Source organism: Myxocyprinus asiaticus, chromosome 28 (assembly GCF_019703515.2).
Source record: "Myxocyprinus asiaticus isolate MX2 ecotype Aquarium Trade chromosome 28, UBuf_Myxa_2, whole genome shotgun sequence".
NCBI lineage: Eukaryota > Metazoa > Chordata > Actinopteri > Cypriniformes > Catostomidae > Myxocyprinus > Myxocyprinus asiaticus.
The window spans coordinates 26,766,122-26,783,094 of NC_059371.1; the positions used below are offsets into that span (position 1 = coordinate 26,766,122).

Sequence of the window (16,973 nt, forward strand, 5' to 3'; positions counted from 1 at the left end):
ACTCGAGAACAGTTAGTGTCTGAAAAAGGACATTCATTTCACATTAATTTGCCGTTGATTTAACCGCACACTGAACAGCAAGTAAAGGACCAGGCTAGCTATTAATAAGTCTTCCTAAGGCTACTTCTCAACCTCTAAAAAATACATTCACAGCCCCAGGAGGGCATAATCCCCATTTAACCTTGAATGTGTACTTCATGTACACCTTTTTCACACTCACAAAATGACTGCAGTAACACATGTTTATTTCTGTCACGTGTACTGGCAGGGACGACCTTGCAGTCCAGCTAAAAAGTGAGTCTCCTCTATTGAGAAATGTATATATTTAGGTACTGGTAATGTATAACAATAAAGTCATTGTTAAACCTCTCCTCTCCTCACTATGGAAGCCGGATCCCACCTCGGAATAATAATTAAAAAAAAAAGTAATTCTGACTTTATATTTTGTTTCTCAACTTTGACTTTGTTTCTCATAATTGAGTTTATATATCGCAATTTGGATAAATAAACTTGCAATTGCGAGATTTATAGTTGCAATTGTGAAATATTATTAAATCTCGCAAATTCTGACTTCATATCTCGCAGCTGCAACTTTATTTCTCACAAATCGAGTTTCGCAATTGTGAGAAATAAAGACAGAACTGTGAGATATAAATTCAGAATTACCTTTTTTATTTTTAAGGCACCAAACCTCTCATTGTAAAACAATCCTTTTCTTCTTTAAGTCCTTTTGTCATTTTCCAGTAGGAATATCTAAAAATCCTTAAAAATAAGAGTAGTTTACCTGGGAAGCTACATTGCATAAAATATTTAGACTTGTTTTTAGATAAGTTATCTTTAAAGGGGTCATGACATGAGGAATAAAACTTTCCTTGATCTTTTTACATATAAGAGTTAATTGTACTTTAAAAACATACTGTAAGTTTCAGAACTCAAAACTTCCTCCTCGCTGCAAAAAGAGCATTTGTTGAAACTAAGCTGCCAAAACGACTTGTTCTCCACTTCCTCCACATTGTGATGTCACACTGTGGTAGACATTTGTATCTGAATGCCTCCACAACAACACATCAATGCCTGCTTTACCTGCCCAGTAGTGGTGAGCAGTGAGAAAGCAATGAGAGAAAAGGTCAGTCAAGAGCAGAGAGCCAATCAGAACAGTGGAAGTTTACTGCCAAGTGTTAAAAGAGAAGCAGCACCAAAATAGAGCATTTCTGACAGAGGGGCAGAATGAGGTTGGAAAATTATCATGATTTACAAATACAGTATATGACTTTTTTTCTTCTTCTTCTTCTTCTTTTTTTTTTTTTTTTTAGAGATAAAAACTAATTAAAAACTCATTAAAAACATATATATTTTTTTTTTTTTGATCTAGCACCCCTACAGAGTGCTGCAGAATGAGACAGAAAACAGGTAGAAGAGGAATGGTGAGTGTGAAGGGAGAGCTCCAATGCAGTATAAAACAGGAGGTTTGCTGATGCAGATTCCTTCATTGTTATTCTGATGTATTTTTTAATGAGTCAACTGCCCCCTCTCTGCCATACAAAGGCCTGATTGAATGTAGCAACCCATTATCATGTAAAAGAGCTGGGGCTTCATCTGTGAGCTGCTGACTGACAGCTGATATCATCTGAGTAATTGCACTGGAGACACAAACACACACTCACATTTTGGAGGATCTCACAGAGGGAGCAGGAATTTTCTGGAGCTGGTGTGTGTGTGTGTGTGTGTGTGTGTGTGTGTGTGTGTGTGTGTGTGTGTGTGTGTGTGTGTGTGTGTGTGTGGAGGGGGCGGTGAATCTTCTCATCAATCGTCTCCACTTGGAAGAGTCTTTTGGGATAAGAGCAGTGTTTTGTGTACTGTTAGTGTGTGTCTTGAACTATTATACAACACTGCGGAAGAATTTTCTGCGCATGCACGCACATCCATACACTCAGGTGGGCAGTAGAGAAACAGAAAGGCTAAGTGTACAACAGAAAGGTCACATCTGGCATAGGAATTTACAAAACTACATCTTTTCAAAATCGACTAGTTGGTGGGTTGCCTGCACGACCTTTATAAAAGGGTTGGTTCACAAAAGGATGTGTTATGAAATATGTTAGGGAATGACAGCCTCAGTCACATATCCTTTAACTTCTTTAAATTCTGCTTAACATCTCTTTTTGTGTTCCACAGAAAAAGTCATAGGAAAGTCACACAAGAAAGACAAGTTTGGAACAACATGAGGGGGAGAAAATGGGGACAGACTTTATTTTTGGGTGAACAAAACATTTTGGGAAGCCCTGTATGATTAGGCTGATTTTGGGATCACCTGTAATCTGACCCATTTTTATGTGGTGTTTACATAAGATGCATACTTGTATTCAAAAATAGATAGATGGACCACTATGGAATGGAACAGAATGCAGATGTTTTTTAATTGGACTAGGCAACTTTTAACTTGACAAAGTGTTACAAACAAGTCTTAAAAATCATGGCAAGATGCTCAAAAATACAATTTTTATGTTTGTTTGTTTTTCTGAGAGGTTTTACTGTGCAAACGCTGTCAGCACACTAATTTTGTACTCTAGAGCCTTGCCTTAAACAATTTAAATTCTCTTTTCTCTGAAATTGGTTTTTATGACTATTCTGTGTGTTTTATGCATTTTATTTTTCTTATTGTAATGTCTTTATTTTATACTCTTATTCTTTATTTTCTCTGTTTCTTCTCATATTGTAACTGCTTATTTTGTTGTATGTACTGTATGTGACACCTCTGTTGGAGCGTCATCTCTGCAGCATCGTTCACTGCTTGCCTTTGTATCTGGAGTAATTTTCCCCCTTTTTTTCAAACTCCTCTACTTCCTCCTTCCTGCATCACTGAGTGCTCCTCCTCTCTTCCTCTGTTTCTTCCTTTCCCTCTGTCTCTGTGCAGTAAATGATGATTGAGCAAACAGCACGCTGGAGGAGGGCTGCAGAATAGATGGTTATCTGGCCTCCACATGCCATGCATCCCCAATCAGCCACCTCTCTCTTCTTTTCTGTTTTTCTTCTCTCTTTTTTCCACCTTTTTCTTCCTCAATTATACCCCCCTCTCCCGTATTTCTTGATTTTCCATTACTTTGGAGATAAAGTGATACAGTGGCAGAGTGCAGCATGTGTCAAATGTATACATTAACAGAAGAGAGAGATGGAGAGAGAGAATATGCTTGAGAGATAGAGGGAGTCACATGGAAAATGTTCAATGATTTGCTGTCGCTGTGAGTTCGTGTGCACCTGTGGTTATATCTACAATGCTTCAATGGTTTTGATGTTTCTCAGGAGCAGAAAACCATCCTCAGTTGGGCCGCATTTATTTTTATCTTGTTGAGAGACATTTGTGCGCAATACATTATGGTTGTATTGGTACCTGAGATACAAACTAGCACCCAAAAAAAATAAAAAATTCTTATCATGTAATCCCATACAACTGTGATTGGTCAATCTGTTCCATTGCTGAAAACGGTGAGAAAAGTGCATGCACTATAATATAATATAATAAAGGTTGTCTGTAATGAACATTTTAATTAACTGCAATTAATTCAATTAAAAATAAAAAAATTTTTATTATTATTATTATGCTTCCTGACCCATACTTAAATTCCACAATAAAAGTACTTATTTTCCTACTATTGTCACAATAGTATGCATATACATTTTCATTTTTACGAGCCGTATCATTAGTGGGCAGACAGCGGCCTCAAGAAACCACACAAGCAGCGCAACCATAGAATGAGAGCCGGTCACAGGACGTGTTCTTGACGAAGCACAACTACGTGCAGGGTTCTCGATTTTCAAAGTTTCAACTACTTTTAACTTAACACGGCTTCCTAAAATTGTGCCGTTTATGAAGCTGAAAACCAGTGAGATACTCCAAAAGCATCCATCTGACTCATAAGTACAGTACATAGACCAACAATTAAAAACAGCACAGATGGAACGCAAGAATGCACCCTGTGAGAGCGGGACAGATTGACCAGCCCAACTGAAAAATGGATTGCTGTGGACTGTAGGCTTGTTCAATGATATGGGAATAAAATGAACTATAGTAAATTGGCCTCTGAAGCCACGTTTTGTATTGTCTTTCAATGATTTACTCGTCTGCCACAATAATTAAAAATATTTAAATCTGAATAATAATATTATATACAGTACATTATATTTAATTAATTGTGTTTATCTTTATTTGTGGGCCTTTCTCAGCAAATATTTATATATGTGATTAATATGTGTTTAATTTGAATTATTAGTCGGCATGTCATATAATTAATTTGATAAAAAAATTGTAATAGATTGACAGCCCTAAATATAATATCATATTTTTTGTCCTGTTTCTTTCACTAATGCTTATCACGATTTTTGGAGAAATGTCTAAACTGTCACATTACTTTAAATCTGTTGACTTCAGAAAAGTAAGCATCATCATACCGGACCAATCCAAAAAAAATCATCCAGAGTGCAGGAGGAGACCCCCCTGTTTCATGCTAACTGCTATCTGCCGCTCTTTCCTTATGTTGAAAACACTGAATGACAGAGAAGGACTGCAGGACGATCCCATTCCACCATGAAAGACATATCACTACAACCATAAACATCTTCAGTGGACCTTTGAAAGAAATTTAGAGACTCAACTGAGAGTCCCCTAATGTTCCAAAAGTCAACTGTTGTTATTGCTTTAAGAGTTCGTGTCTGTTGCTTGGGAAAAACTGTTTATAGATGAAAGGTTCTGCATAGCTCATCATGCATTAAGATGATGCATTCGGATAAGCCGGCAACTCCGAGAGGCATACGGAGGCTTCTTCTTTCCGTTCACTGCCTCAAATGCATAATTCATATCGCTAAGGCCACAGCTGTACTAACCTCTTACGTTTGCTGGAATTTCTCCACTCCCTCTCTTTCATTTGTTCATCCCTCTCCCTTAATGTAAGATTAATAGGTGATAATTAAGGACTCCTCTGTCTGTGTCAGATGGACTGAGTAAAGAGAAACATGTTTACTCTCTGTCTCCCTTCTGCTCACACTCAGACAGCCATGAAATCAATGACTCTGTACAACTCATGTGGATTAAGAGGAGGCTGCTGCATGTTTTTCATAGCAGAGAGGATATTAGCCAGCTCTCTAGCACCACTGCAGTCCTTCATAAGCTCATCATTTATGTTAACTCAAGGAGGATCCTTAAACAGAAATCTAAATACAAAATCAAATGTTTTGTGGCTTTTGGTCCATGTGTGTTAGCTCAGAGGTCATTTACTGTACAGTATATACTTGTAGGCTACCATATTCTTAAATGTTCTCCCCTGGGAAAACGGACCAAAATTATTGATGACTCATGTTGCACCACAACATTTGATTTTTGTCCAATCAAATGCTCTCTAGAATGAGGATGTCCCTTCCTCTGCTACCAACTAAGCAGCAAATCATGGTTTATGTAACTAAAGTAGCTCATGAAACTAAAGCCTATTGGCTTGTCCATACTTGTTTCAACAGGAAATATGTCAACACGAGACAGAAAACTGTGCTTGTCAAGCCATTTTATTAAGTCTTAAAGCTGGTCTCATTTGCACAATCCACCTGCACCATGAAGGGCATTGAGGACAAAGCCGTTCTGGCATCATTCTGCGATTCAATCACGCTGGCCATTAAATCGATCTGTTTGTGTGATTGGTCTTGCATGGAGCATCCACAACAGTCCATAACGTCCCCAGTAATTCTCACAATAATGGCTTCACCCCACAAATAAAAAGATCAGATCTCTGTTTTAAATGCCCATGTGTTTGTATTAAGCATTTAGATCGATCACTGTTACAGTTGTTTAGAGATCACCTCCATTCCAATCAATTAGCCTGTCTGAAGGGCCGGTTTATCTACCATTATCCTTTGAGTAATTCTTTTCTCAGCCAGGGTGGAACAAATAGGAGAAGTCAGAGTTTCTAATTCAATGAATATTGATGTGTACCTCTGGCCATGGCTGGCATATGTGGGTAACATGACTGTTGATCCAGAATAATGCCAGGCTTTATCCACAGAGCAAACAACCAGTAACGGAAGCAGAATTTAAGGCGCACTCTCCCTTGTTTCTCTCTCACTGTCTATCTCTCTCTTTTTTTCCTCTATTTGGATGCATAGATTTTTTTTTCCTCGGTTTTTTTATATTAACCTCAGTTCTCTGTTGATTTTGGTTTCTCTACAGTATCTCCCTGTTATAAAGAGCAGCTTAGACCAGCATGAATTTCCATGGTGGTCCAATGTGGTTTAACCAAATTAGTGCTGGTTTTGTGGTGGTCTAGATTTTGCAGATTTTCATGAAATCCGGTTCCGTTAATGGATCTCAAATGTGCATTATTCTAGCAAAGAGGAGAGAAAACCATACTAAAAAAGACAATGTTTCCTGCACTACAATTCAGTGGCGCTGAAATACTGCTACTGATTCTACAGCACGAGACATAGAATGCGACCAGTGTAGTGGTCCGATTCAGCAACAAATGACTCCTTTGATTCAGTACTTTTTAGTCAATCAACAACATATAGTGTGACCAGTGTTTTTTGATTCCTGAACAAATGACTCTTTTGAGACAGTTCTTTTTAGTGAATCAACAGCAGTGTTGCCGTTACAGTGTTGTTTGATTCCTGAATGAATGACTCTTGTGAGCTAACTCTTTTTAATGAACCAAAAAGTCTTATGAATCAGTTGGAGCAGTTGACTCTACCTGACTGAATTAGTTGACTCTCTTGAAATAAACTGTGAACTGTTACTGTGTTATGTGTACTTAATCAGTTACTGACTGGTTGTTCATAGGGCATAGAAGACCTTTTAAAGAACTTTAAATGGACTTTGAGGCAAGTACATATTTCATTAGTTAGAAAATAATTTAATTCTTTAATTAAAAAAACATCAGTTCGCTTTTAAACTTGTATTGTTTATTTTTATCTTATATCTGTCAAATCCACCTGTGATTTGCCATTAAAAAATTATCCGTAACAAAATCTGACTAGTGTAAGGATTACCTGGGCGACCACCAGGGGTCGCTATGTATGTTTATTGTTCATTTCGTGTCTTTCGTTTGTTTATGGGTTTTGTGGTTCTTTTTCATGGTCTTTGTTCATTGGTCCTTGTGTTCATTAGTGTCAGGTGTCCCTCGTTTCCTCATAAGTCTCTGTGTATTTAATCCCTGTGTTTTCCTCTATTCATTGTTGGTTCTGGTTCTTTTAGACTGTACTACAGCTGTGTTCAAGTTTTGCAATATTCTCCAGTGTGTTGTGAGTCTTAGAGTTTTTTTTTTTTTTTTCCATAAAAAAAAAAAAAAATGCATTTGGATCCAGCCTTTTTCAGCCTGCTATTGTTACAACTAGCTACCACACTGCAAAAAATTATTTTCATACTGAGTATTTTGTCTTGTTTTTCAGTAAAAATTACTTTCTTAAATATCTTAAAACAGGATCAGTTTACATAAGATATTTTGTCGTTTGCATATAAATCGAATAAAAATGTAGTAATGTTTATGCTTATAACAAGGGAAAAACTATTTGCCAATGGGGTAAGAAAAAAATGTCATGTTTATTTTTCTTACCTCACTGGCAAATAGTTTCTTGTTTTAAAGGGATAGTTTTCGCACAAGAAGTGATCGTATCGCTTTAGAAGACATTAATTTAACCGCTGTAGTCGTATCGATGACATTTATGCTGACTTTCTGTAATTTTTGGAGCTTCAAAAGAGAAATCTCCATTCACTAGCATTTTATTTTTCTTGTGTTCTGGTGAAGAAAGTCATATACACCTGGGCTATCATGAGGGTGAGTAAATAATGAGAGAATTTTCAATTTTGTGTAAACTATCCCTTTAAGCGTAAACCCCACAACATTTTGTTAGATTTCTCAACAAAAAAGACTAAATATCTTATTCTGCTTCTCAAGTAAATTTTTCTTGTTTTAAGTACGTTTAGAGATTTTTTTTTTTTTTTTTTTTTTACCAAAAAACAAGACAAAAATACTTGGTAAGATAATTTTTTTTTGCAGTGCATCCACGTTGTCTTTAAGGCTAAAACTTTAATTTTGTACCCACTTACTGGTTTGGTTGAGAATACTGGAAAGGATACCAGCAAACCAGCATCCAACACAACATTTGCTTGGGACTAAAAATGCTGGTCTTTTAAATGGGACTGTCTTCTCACTCTGCCTCTCCCTGCTACTATTTTAAGAGTATGCCCTGTCTCTCTGTAGCAAAGGACATGCACATATAATTTAATGCACCTTGGAGGTCTTGCCGGCTGGATTGCGATACATGGATTCTGAATGTAAGATGTGCATTTTCCTCCAGAGTGAGAGTGAAGAGTCGGGTGAGGAGGGGAGAAATGGTAGCAGAGCTCCTGGAAGCTCAGTGAGCCAGCTGGGAAAGGGGAGAGAGAGAGACGGTTGAACGACTGCATGTGTAATGGAATGCAGCTTTGCGGTGCTGTCAACTCACTGTGGGGCACCAGATAGGACAGATATGAAAAGGAATCGGAATCATAACAGCCCTCTGCTTTCCCTTTTGTCCCTGCTTCTTATGTGCTTTGTCACCCCCTCTCCTTCTCCGTTTTCCCCCCCTCCCTTTACTTCCCTCCACCTCTGTGACTGCGGCAATGCAGGGCAGTCAGCTGGAAAATCCACTGATTGTTTCTGACAACAACAGAGGGGTTGATGGAGAGAAGAGAGATGTAAAAGAAATTAAAAAGAGAGAGAAATGGGATGGAGAAGAAGAGAATGGATGGCACATCAATAACAGTGAGTGAGGAAAAGGAGCATTTGAAAAGAGGCAGTTTTAGAGGTCATTGGATTTGTGAGCTGATGGTTGTGGCATGGGGTGGGTGGCACCTGTGTGAGCTGGTGTGTTTGATGAGATTTGATAAAACCATACAAAGAGTTCACTGCCAAACACTGAATCAACATAACGCATTGCACTTCCTCTTCCGCTTCTTTTATCACCTCCATCAAAGATCAATTAATATTTGATAAGCTGATTAACCAAGATCATACTGGTCAAAATTCACAGTTCAGGTAGTTCAAGCATTGGAGGTGTTTGACTCTGGCATGTTGGAGACTGAAGTTTAACATTAAGGTCATGGGTTCGATTCCCATGCAATGCACATACTGATAAAACATGAATGGACTATTGGTCACTATGGACAAAAACATCCGCCAAATGCATATGGGTGCCTATTCACTTTGAGTTTACACTGTGTCAGAGGGTACGTTAATACCACTGTTGCAAGGACATAGAGGAAAAACGTAAGGATTGGTGACGGTGTCCAAAAGTTGAGAAAATATCAACTTTTGCTGCAATGCACTCTGACATAGACATCCGTTAGCCAACGAGAATGTCAGTGAGGCAGGCCCAGTTGTGCTTTTGGAAATCAAATTTGCCATTTACTGCATGATTTCAAGCTGACTCATCTCTTTCCACTGCCTTTAAACAAATCTAATGCATTCCTATCCATCAAAAGCTCTGACAGAGCTTTCTCTGTGTTGGAGCCCTAAACTGTAAAAATATAAAGCTATATAGAGCAGGTGTTGGTTTTACATAACACATTCTAAAGAGTTATAAGAATAGTTTTATCAAAAATGTAAATTCTGTCATCATTAACACTCCCTCGTGTTGTCTCAAACCATTATGACCTACTTTCTTCTGCAGAACACACAAGGATATATTAGGTGGCCTGTTAGCCTCCGTTACCATTTGCTTTGATTGCATCTTTTTAACCTACAATGAAAGTAAATGGTGACTAAGGCTAACATTCTGCCTAATTTCTCATTTTGTGTTTCACAGAAGAAAGTCAGTCACATGTAGGGCTGCACAGTTACTTGAATGTATTACGGATTATGAATGTATTACGAATACGGATGCCGCAATTATCAAATTGTGAAAACTGACGGTTACTGCATTCCATTTAAGTCTACTTCTGTTGCGTCAAAGGTTTCTATCTACAACGTTCAACATGTTTTTGCAGCAGCTGAGTATTCTAACCAATCTCTGACATGTCCGTTGAGTAATGAAACAGCAATGGTGAATCAGAGGTGCTTAAATTAGTCTATAGTCCTATCACTAACCGATCCTAATGTGCAAGATTTAAACAGTCTAATGCCCAGACTTGCTTTATGATTCACCTCTGTTTGGGGTAGCATACGAAAATGAGTGCTGAAGAAACATCACCTGACACTTTGCTTTAGAGCAAAAGCAAAAATCATAGTAATTTGGAATTGCTTTGGATTTGTTAGATGTTACGCTGCTCGCTGGTAAATACACTGCAATCGAGGAAGGCAACAAAATTAGAATGTTCCCATTCTATTAATTGACATTAATAATTGTGATTACAATATCATGGGAAATAATCGTGAATTGTGATTTTTGTTATAATCGTGCAGCCCTAGTCATATGGGTTTGGAACAACATGAGGGTGAGTTAATGATGAATTTTTATTTTGGGTGAACTATCCCTTTGGGAACTGAGCGATCAGCAAGGCGAATGGCAAAATATGTCATTTCAAATCCCACTTTCCTTCTCCTTCCTTTGTCTCTAACGTCGCATTAGCCTTTGAGGCTCCACACTGTGAAGGTCATCCTCCCCGCAGCTATGGATTACACAGGTGCACACACACAGGCAGAATTGGATACCGTCCTAGAGGGAAGGTCCGTCCGATGCCGTCCACCAAGGTGTTAATGGTAGCCAGTTCACTGGGATTTGACAAAGAATGAGTATATATGCAGCACACAGCAAATCCTAAAACACTGTTTGTCATTTTAGGAGTCGAGCGTAAAGTTTTTCAGGATACATAAATGAATTGATTTAATTTTGTTCCGTTTTTCACACCACGGAGGCCTTATGTAAGTGTTCTCTAAGTACATAGTGTCAAAAACGTAAGCCCCAAATAGATGCATTGTGGGAGAACTTCACTATCAAGTACCAGAGAGCAGTATGACTCATGCCAACCCCATTCACTCTCTCTCAATTCTGGTCTTTTAAAAAAAACACTCCCAGAGCTGCGTTAACACATTTTATATGTACTTCACATCCCCATTTTCTCTTCATACTCAAGTTCAAAGATCACCTTTCATCATTTTTCTATTCAAACAAAAGGCAATATGGGCCTCTAGGGAGAGCCGGAGGATGGGGGGGCGTGAAGGGTCTTGCTTAAATGATTATGACTCCCAAGAGAAAGCTAGTGACAGGCCTCAACTGCGCTCACCTTGTTGAAAAGACCAGCATTGCTAGTCATGTATTGGATGCGGGTGTGCTAGTGTACCCACCATGCTTCTTTAAGGGACAGTTTACCCCAAAATTTTAATTCTGTCATCATTTATCCCCCCTCATGTTGTTCCAAATCCATATGAACACAAAAGGAGATGTTATGCAAAAGGGGATAAGACATTCTCAGTCACCATTCACTTTTATTGGATGGTAAAAAGGATGCAATGGAAGTGAATAGTGACTGAGGTTAACATTCTGCAAAACATTTCCTTTTGTGTTCCATATGGATTTGGGACGACATGAGGGTGAACAATGATGACACAATTTTTCATATTTAGATGAACTATTATTATCTTAACCAGCAAGACTTCCTCTGTCAAGGTTTTGATTTGTTTTTTGTTTTTTTTGTTTTTTGTTGCATTTCTGCCGTTAAACATCATGGCTATGCAGGTCCACCTGCTAGACCAGCACCAAACCAGCATAAACCAGCTTGGAAATTAATGCTGGTGATTTCAGTATGGCTGATGTGTTGAAGGTGGACAGGGAAGATTAGTCTAACACAGGTTCTCTGTGATGTCCACTGCCTGCTGTGACCTTAATTTGTTCTGTCTTGAGTCAGTACACCCACTGGGCTGCTGATGCACCTTCGGGGAACAAAAGAAAAGCTTAACAGAAGCTAGCATCCTTGCAAGCTGACATTTGTGTGTGTGTGTGTGTGTGTGTGTGTGTGTGTGTGTGTGTGTCCGTGTGTCCAAAGCAAGAAAAAAATCTAAGTGGAAATGACAGAAGATGAAAAAACACGGAATGAGGCTGGGGTGGGGAGGAACCGAGCAGGATTCATTCCCAACAGCTAATCTGCTAATGAAGATATGTAGCAATGTCTGTCCTGTGATTATTAGAGTTCTTTAAGCCAAATCACTCCCATCGCCCAAGATAGAAACATTTAAATATGTAGAGATAGACAACAAAAACACAGGAACGAGGCAACCAAGCTTAAGCTTTAATTAACGCTGCTTTATGAATTTTGTGCCGTATAATGTCCTCTTTATTGCAATTCCGGTTCCACTGTAAGGACATTTTTGCTTAATTCCATGAAAGGCCACATATTCAAGATGAGCGGAAGCTGTATTGCAGAGTGAGGATTGTGAATTCTCCAGCGGCTCTCAGTGTTGTCTCCGCTCTGCAGGGTATGCTGCTTCATTCCATTTGCTAAGCTAATTTTATGGAAATGGCCCACGTCTTTTTCCAGAAGCCGCTTTTGCTTTTTTTTTTATCACATATTTCTCACAACATGCTTAAGCAACTGGCCACATTTCAATAAGACTGCAGGTGAGCACTGTGCTATTGGAGAGTTGAAATAGGACTATAATCTGCTGAAAAGACCAGTTTAGACCAGCATAAATTTCCATGTTGGTCGATGCTGGTTTATGATGATTATTACTGATTTGGTACTGGTCTACCTGGATAGCCATGCTGTTAACCATGGCTGGGCCCAGTAGTGGATCCTGTTATAGGCAATATAGGCAGGCACCTAGGGCGGCAATGCTCTCTGGGGCAACACAGGGTACCTGTCCGGATGCCCCCGCAGAGAGCTCGCAGATCGCAATGGGAGAAATTGTGCCACCCCGCCCCTGGCTCGTGATGGAAGAGAGGTTCCCCAAATTGTGCCACTCCTCCCCAAACTCATAAGATTGCGATGGGAGAGAGGTACCCCAAATCATGCCACCCCGCCCCCGCACAGAGCTCATACGATCGCGATGTGGTAAAGGTGCCCCGAGTTGTTCCTGATAGGCTACTCAGCCTTAAAGGCTCTATATGGTTAGGGTTATGGATGTTCATAACATGTATATGTACATCATGACACAGGATCGCCTCAGTGGTTTTGAGAAAATTTGTACTCAAGCTAACAGACGATCAACACTGACCCCACCCCCCCACATACAAGTGCCCCACCAAAGATCACATCCTAGTACCTAGTTAACCAGCATGGTCTTTCTTGTGAATCTTTTTGACAAAGGAAGTGTTGCTGCTTAAGATACTTAAGAGGCGTGGTAGGATTAGCATTCAAAACACAACATACAGTGTGTGACCACCAAGAATTTTCAACAGGTAGGGCCCATGAATTCTGCAGTGCAGAAAACATGGAAGGAATGGAATTGGAATAAAATGGAATTTAGAGTAAAACGTGGATTTCAGGGAATCTGACAAATTTGGGATGAAATAAATGACAATTTGACACTGATTTAATCAAATCGCGAAATGGCAAAAGCGTGATGATTAAAGTGCAAAATGATGTAATTTAATTAAACACAGATAATTAGACTTTTTTTTTTTTATCAATGTTTTAATTTAAAATGTGAAGCTACGTTGTGCAGCCCTTTGTTTGACTAAAACTAACCTCAATGTTTTCATGAAAATTAATTACTATATTTTCATTTGATTAAGGGTTTATTAATTAATTTGATTAGACAGTTTTGATACTAAAATTTCATTTAAGCATAAAACATGTAATTCAGAAAAATGAAAACGGTAAACACAAAATTTGGGAAAAAATAAAACAGATTTATTAGGGCTCTAGGTAGACAGCGACTGAGGGCTTTGGAAACAGCCCAAGTTATCACGTCTTGCTGCATGGGCTTTTCAAAAGGGTACACTCAAAGAACATTACTATAAACTGCCTCTGCAGCTCAAGTGGAACACCATAAACACTCTAGATTTCTTTGGTGTGGACATTTCTGTGCAGTTCAACTCAAAAAGGCATCTGTCAGGACATGGACATGGGCTGTTAGGGAGCCAGGCAGTGTTCATAATTCATGAACACACCTCCGCACTGAAGCTGAAATATCAGCCAATGCGCTCAGACATGTCCGTCACCAACAAGAGCGCAGGAAAGGTTTCCTGATTCACCACTGAACCTGGCTAGCCATGTCAGCCTGGTGCACCTAGCCTGATCTCTACCAAGATATGCACACACACATATGTGTGTGTGTTTTTACCTCCTGGGCAGGGGCAGGTCTGAGCGCAGTCTCCCCCATATCGTCTGCCCTTTGCCAGATCGCAAAATGAAGGAGGAGGGGAATGGGAAAAGAGGTGCAGGTGTGCATACCACAAACTCATGACTGGCGCATCACTTTTCTTTTTAACCAAGGAAGCTCCCTGCTAGCCAGTGACTCTGTGGCACTGATTCAAACACTGCTTCAAGCTTATATGCATGCTGTCAAGATCCACATTCACACACAGACACATTTTCTCCCTTTATCTACCTCTCACACTCACACAAGAAACACTGAAGCAGGTCTGAGCCCAGCCTGCTGGAACTGCCTCTAAAGCTCATTAGAAGATCAGAACAACTCTTTACCCACTTCTTAATGATGGACTTACAATAAACATTTAGTAATTTTGAGCTTGAATGAACAGAACATGGAATTTTGGCACATAACCCCAGACAAATGGAGGGTCATGTTAGTCTCTAGGCCAAAACAATCACACTACAACAGTTTGTTCCCACAAGCTGAGAGACTAGTCAAAACCATTTGGCCAAAAATGATCTGACTGAAAGGAGTTTCTTTTTTTTTCCAAACCACCACTTCTCTGTCACTAGAATGTATGAGTCATTACTTAGGACTTCTTTATAATGGAGACACAATACATTTACATTTAAACGAATAGCTCACTTGCCTTTCTGCGACCGGTTATGAGATGTAACCATTCATGTTTTGCATCAAACCTGGTGCAATGCATCTTCATGCACCAAATTTAATTATGTTTGATTGTGGATGATTTAGAAATTCAGCCTGTTTCTAACACGAAGCTATCATATACCTTCAGTAGACTTAACCCTATAACGCCGTATGTATCAAATATGATACAAAACGTTTGACGACTCCTGTCTCACGCTCTGTTCAAGCTGAAAAGCCAAAAAACGTATGGTATTTACTGTAAGTTTCACATGTTTATGGCACCATCTAGTGGTTATTTGTGAAAAAAGTGGTTTCAATGTTTATATCGATCTATTTAAAATGGTGGCGGACTTCTGCAAAAAAATACTCTTATGTTAGGATAAATGACAGCTTATTTCAATAAAGTAAAAGTGACAGTAATGATTATAATGTTACTGATATTTTAAAATGAGTTTTTGCTGAATATAAGCAACTTATGCTTGGTTAAAATGTTGTGTATTATTTTATTGTAAAAGCATGTTGAAATTACATGTGTCAAATATGATACAAAAGGCTTTTGATGTATATCTCTTAATCACCATTACATTACATTCATGTCCACTATAAAAAAATAAAAATAAAAAAATAAAAAATATATTATTCACAGAGCTTTGAAAATTCTTCTATACTTTTTATAAGATATATTTAAAGTGTGTATTTTCATATATGCAGCCTGCTCTTCCATTATAAAGATCTCATTATTTTATATTACAAGCTATTATGATGTCATCTTAACATAAGTTCCTGAGACCAAGCGAAAAAGTTTTTCAATTTCCTTTTTTAAATGTCAATAGAGTGTTTGGTGCATAAAATACATATTATGAAAATTGTTTATTGAATTTATTTTTATTCATATTGTATTGGATGTGCTGAATTGAACTGTGATACATTTCAATCCATATTTATAGACCAAGGAGAGGAAGTTGTCATAGCCAAACTCTCAAACATTTGGTATTTCTCAAAAGCCCAGGGAGTCCTCTGATAATACCCCAAGATTTAGCACTGTAGCATGTATGGGCTAAAACTTAAATAAAATTGTCCTATACAGAAATGAATTGCTGGGTGTCAGGAGGATAATGACCTTTAAAGCCTAATATATCAAATATGATACATTAAAAAAAAACTTGCAAATGTGTGTGTTTTTTTTTTACAGTTTCTTTTTATATTTTGTCTAATGGTACTGATATTTGCCTTTTTAAACATTAGACAAGATTGTTAGGAGAAACGGGGAACTGCTGAGAAGAGAGAGGGAGAATGAAACAGACGAGCACTTTAACATTTTGAGCTCAAACGCGTGTGCCGCGGCTCTGATATGCGGACCGTTTATGAGACTGTGTTGCACACTGGTCTATTTTTGTAGTAACACGATGGCACATAACAACAATACAAATTGTAATTGGCCATTTACATGTCTGAGGCGGCTCCTTCACATGCAAGCAGGTGATTCTCAACGCCCTTGCGGCCTTAAGAAACGAACAGTCCAAATGGGAAGAATTATCAGCCAATACGATAATTAAAAAATTCAGAATATCGGCCGATTTATCGGCCTCTGTGATATATCGGTCGACCACTATTTTTAACAAAAAGTGCTTTAGTTTTAACGTTTGAATATGTCCATTAAAAGTATTAATAGGCTAAATAGGATTGTCAGTCCTCTTTAAGGAGAAATGTCTCCCTCTGTGCTGCAAGCTATCACATCACCACCCCCTCCCTTCTCCCTCACAGCTCCCTCCATGCACCCCTGCATCGACCTTCCAGAATTTCAAGGAGAATTGATTTTGTTCCCCTTTATCTGAAACCTTAACAACAGTGGGAAACAAGGTCATACCACCCATATACATCTACAGACCATATTTTATTCAATGATAAACACTGAATTCTCTCTTTATACACACACTCACTCTTGCTTTCTCTCTCTCGCCAGTCTCACTTCATTTCCAAAACCCATAGATATGAGCTTCATAATTCATCCAGCCTACCAATTTGTCAAGGATTTCACCTCAAACTATTAATAACTGT

The 16,973-nt window shown here is 38.5% G+C and overlaps 1 protein-coding gene across 3 annotated transcripts in view; it reads right to left on the bottom strand.

The window, feature by feature from the left end:
- Positions 1–16,973, bottom strand: part of LOC127419166 (zinc finger protein 385A-like) — a 117,998-nt gene that overhangs the window by 75,827 nt on the left and 25,198 nt on the right. The gene's annotated exons all lie outside the window — the stretch shown is intronic.